Source organism: Equus asinus, chromosome 23 (assembly GCF_041296235.1).
Source record: "Equus asinus isolate D_3611 breed Donkey chromosome 23, EquAss-T2T_v2, whole genome shotgun sequence".
Lineage (NCBI taxonomy): Eukaryota > Metazoa > Chordata > Mammalia > Perissodactyla > Equidae > Equus > Equus asinus.
This window is the reverse complement of record NC_091812.1, coordinates 48,559,840-48,564,900: the sequence shown is the minus strand read 5'-3', so window position 1 is coordinate 48,564,900 and position 5,061 is coordinate 48,559,840.

Here is a 5,061-nt window from a genome sequence, read left to right as displayed (position 1 = left end):
TTTCATTCGGCTTTATTATTTGCTCCTGATTGTTTTGGTTTCCTACTTTAGTCTTTTAGAGTCTGGATTGTGGACAAAATAGATGTGTTTCTTACAGATGAGACCCCAGAGAACCTTTGGTTTAACTCTTGGGTTAACTTCCCGAAAATTCACAAAGCAGGGAATGGGAGGGAGAAAAAAAGAAGCTGATTTTCTGTGACAACTACAGAAGCAGCTCATTTCCTTTTGGAGACCTGGATCAGAGACTATAAGTTATTGAAACTTAATATCCACAGTTCCTTGGAAAACTGACCACCGTGGGTCTCTTCCCATCATTTCCTGTTAATTGTCACCTGAAATAACCAGTTGTGAAAAAGGCATGGGGGCCGAAGCGAAGGAATGTAGTTTGGGGAACATCTAGCCCACTCATGTCCCATAACAAAATACAAGTGATTTCACAGCGGTACTGACAGGGTCCTCAGAATAAATCATTTCTACTCCCACCACTGCAAATTACTTACCATGATTGCCTTGAGACAGATTTGGGGAGTTGGCTTTTGGTCACCCAGGCTCTGGGACAATTCCCCCTAGTTACCTTTGAGGATAAATTGCAGTTCTGTCTTAATTTATTGCTCTTCCCTTCGGCCAAGGGGCAAGTACTCTCTGTACTTCGGGAAGTCTAGAAACTAAAGGTGACCAGAATAACTGTGGAGTCTTTCCAGGAATCTCCTACCCCCATCCGGGGTGCTGACTCTTGAAAACCTGAGCACACACTTGCTGTGCCGTTGCTGGGCCAGCCTGGTTTTTCTACCAAACCAGGTGCCTGGTCAGACCCAGCCATGCCCTTCTGTGGATTTCCTTTCCTTTCTCCCAGTCTTTCTCTCATCCAATTGCAATGAGTAAGGTTTGTAAGCTCTCTTTTACTTTGCTGGAGAGGTCAAGTTCCCATGTTCATTTGACCCATCCAGAGGTCTCCTATGAACCATGCTTCTCATTTGAGTTGGTCACGTTGTGGCCTCCTTGGCCTCCTCAGCACTTTGGCCTTATCTGGGTATCAGTTGTCTCTCTGCCATGGGCTGAGAATACTTGGGAAGAAGGACCTGGTGCCTTGCATCTTTGTATGCCCACTACCTGCCAGAGCATGGATGGCATGAATATCTGAGGAAGCAAGAGAGGGGGAAGGACGATGGGATGAAGTCTTAGCGTAGTGACCCAGTTCTCTGAATCTGGTTGCAAAGTGATAAAAGGCACAGAAACAACTTCCAGGGAAGCTTTCTGGAAAGTCTTTATTCCAAGACAGAAACTCTGATATGAATGCCACCACAATATTGGTAGGATAAGCATGGCTGGGCAGTGTCCTCCAAGACCTGCCAATATTGTCCCTTTTCTCTATCCTGATACCCAGAGCCTTAGCCCTGTCCCTTGTTACTCCACACCAGGGTGGCCACCCTGGACAGACCATGTGTCCCGGCTCCTTGGGGCCCACTCATCATTATTCCATTATGGTCCAGTAATCATTCCCAAAGGACAGATCCTGCCACTCTCCTATTCAATAGTGCAATGCTCACTCCCAGGCCCCATCTGCCATTAAAGACGCTCTGACATTGCCACTGGCCCCATCCAACTCTCCAGAATCCCTGAGGACCCTCAGGCCAATCCTCTTGTCACATCTTGATTAGTCATACCTTAAGTTTTCAAAGCTTCCCTGCCAATGGGTATTTATCTGTTATTTCACAACCGGTTAAAGTATTGTTTCAAGAAAGTTTCCTAAGGGATCATAATCCAGGTGATCTTTTTGGTACTTTGCATCCCCTCTTTGCTTGGGTACTCCATCTGCATCTCTTCCTCACCATCTTCCTCCTCCTCGTTCATTCCTTTTGTCCATATTTAGTAACCCTACTGGGTGATGGGGCCACACATTTTAAGAGGCAAAGCAGATTCAAATCCAGGTCTAACCAACGGGAGAGTCTGGTTCTCCATCAACACTGAGCCCCCTTGCTCTGGCACTTACTTCCCATCTCAGTGAAGATAGAAGTAGCATTGGCCATAAATGCAGGAGTCTTGACAAATGAGCTTCATCCACCAGGACCACTTGCTTCAGTGGTTCCCATGCATCACTTTTGAAATGAAATAGCTATGCAGACCTAGGGGATGCCCTTCTTGGAGTGCAAGACAGCAGCCTGGCTTCAAAAAGGTACCTGGATGACGATAGAAAGAGAAGAGCCTTCCTCTCTCCTCATTTATTGCTCTCTTATACAGTAAGTGGAGGAACTCAGCCTGGTGAGTGTGGGTCCCATCCTTGGGTAAGGGAAAAAAGGAAGCTGGTAAGGGAGACAGATGGAGGCAATGGTGACCAGAGGAGGCCTCAGGCCAAAGCACAGTGGCTGGATGGAGAAAAGGATCAGGATTTGGACACAGGGGCCATGCCCTCCTTCCCTCCCGTAGAGGTGTCAGCCTGATCCATAGCTGGCTGGGCCTGTGGAGAAGGAATCTTTGGACGCAGGCCTGAGGTTTTGAGTTCACTCATAGTGGGCAACAAAAAGGAGATGGTTATTTGTTTTATGGTAATGATCTCCGTGAGGCTCCAAACTCTGGAGCCGCCGTCGGCATGCCACACGGCAGGCCTTCCTCTGGGTGCGAGAGGATTTCCTTGGTTTGGTGGAATTCATTTGTTTTTTAAACGAGGCTGTTTATTTTCTCTTCTTTTAATGTTATGATTCTTTTTTCGGACTCACAAGGAGGATACATAACGTACAGCCGAATCTGCAATCTCCTATTTTGTCAGCTGCTTGTGTTGATTAAAACTTCAATAAAGATCCTGTGATAAAACAGAGCTATGTTCAAAGGATCTTGTTATGTTTTTAAAAGGCTGAGCTTGGCAGAAAAGATGTGGAGTATAGGTTTGCTACCTTGACATTTTTCCCCTTTTCCAAGTTTGAAAGGGAGCAGGCTAGGGGAGAAATGCACAGTGGTTTCTAATACCTGTGGGATAGGTAGAGAGTATGTTTTTCACCAAATCCCCAATAATAAGCAATGCCTAATTTAAATGATGTGGGAATTGTTTATCAAACTGGTGTTAAATGTGTGACCCACTTGCCCTCTCCCCTCATAGGTCTGACTGACAGTCTCTCTCTGTGAGAGGCGTCAGCATAATGAAGGGGAAGAAGAGGAGAGCCATGGGCAAAATGAGGTCACCGAGTCCAGGAATCCCATACCCAGTGATTCACCCCACTCACGGGAGATGATCACTTCCAGCAAGATTCCACAGAACTGCCGGTAACACATTGCTTTAAAGACCAGGGATCACTCAAGGATCCCGAGGGAGAGACATCAGCGGTGCCCACCTGCTCCCCACCCCCCAACCCCCCTTCCTTCCAGACAGCCCATTCCTGGCAGCTGCCGAAGGCTCTCAACTTACTCTGAAAGAGACCGAGAAATGGCTGTGCGTGAAAAACAGGCTAGCCAAAGTAGCTGACTTTATGCAAAACAGGCAAGTGCAGTCAAAACACTTACAGCAATCAATTCGAGTTGTTGGGTAAAGTTTTTTCCATGTCCCATACATTATTGAACAGTTAATTTCGTCTTTGTGCCTGCAAAACATTCCAGCTCTCAGATGACAGCTTTATCCATTAAGGAGCGTGTGGTGACAGCCGTACAGTGAGAGCTTTGCCAGCCCTGCCTGCCGGGAGGCGAGCCTGTATCACCGAGAAATCCTGGGACACATCAACATCTTAATCAATATGCGAGAGTCAATTACCGGGGAAGTGAGGGCTTAAGCAGGAGCTGATGATGAGGTTCACGTGCAAATGAGCTTGATCAATACGCAGCTGAGTCTCACACACGTGGCTTCACCTCATTCCTTCTCCCTCAGCAATCAGCTCCTTCATGGGCAGGCCAACCATGCCCTCTCCCAGCATCCTTTCCAACCTGCCAATCACCTGCTTTACTGGGCCTTCTTTGATTCATTTCCTTGATGGATGTGCTAGGAATGGAGAAAGCATGGTTGTGGGGAACAACCAAAGCTCAATTCTGTAGTTGGATACAGAGCTGGGCTCTTAGGATTGACTGCATGGAATCAACAGTTCTTCCACGGGCACATTCAAGGGGACAATTATACCCAGCCTAACTGTATTTGGATTCAAGTTGGGTGTTTGCATATTTGTTTTTTCCTTTAGATCATCTTCTCCATGAAAACAGGCACTGTGATGTTTTTCATGCCTGCCAGGAAGGTAGGTGGCTCTACAGAGCGTGTTGAATTTATTATTGAACAGCCTTAAGGAATCAGCCATGTCCCTGACTCCTTTCCTCATTATTGTAGATGTTGTCACATTGGAACCCAGGTGTAGAGGATCTCTTTGTCCTCCGGTTCCTGCCTCTTCTCAGGCACTCTTTATTGTTGTCCTGCACTAACCCAGCAGCAGAATTCAGCCCCTATGGGAGTTCCCAAGAAAGAATCCATTTGCATAAGCACTTTGGTAAGCAGTGTAGATTTTAGTGAAAATTTGGAAAGGGCCAACGTGGACTCTACAGCAGACAACTTAAATCCCCATCGATATTTCTGGTCTCTGCTGCCCCTCCTCAGAACCATCTCTGGTTTCCCTCTCACCCCTCCCCCATGCAGCCTCCACCCACTGGAGTGTGTGCTTCAGCTTCTCACTCCCCCTCAGGCTATTAGCCTCCTTATTCCACAACATCACTCCCCTCCTCAGGAGGCACTACCATATGAACGTGTAAGAGAATCAAATGTTGTTACATTGCCATTAGTTGTCTGTACCTTCCTCCATCTCTTCCCAACTGTTTCTTCAGGACCTTGAGAGTCTCAAGGACATACAGTAAGAAAGGCTGAAGAGCCACTACAGAAACCAGAAATAAAAAGGCTGGGAGAAGGAAGACAATACTTCTCTCCTCTCCATTCTCTGCAGGTGAGGAGAGCTGAGTGGGCTCACTGAGGGGATAGAGAAATGAGACTCTAGATTTAGAAGACCTGGAGAAGGGGCACCAATGGGGGTGTTTCCAGTGGAGGGGGCTTTTGGATCTTTGGAAAAGGGCACTGCTGGCTCTGAGAGCCAGAAAGGGGTCTAG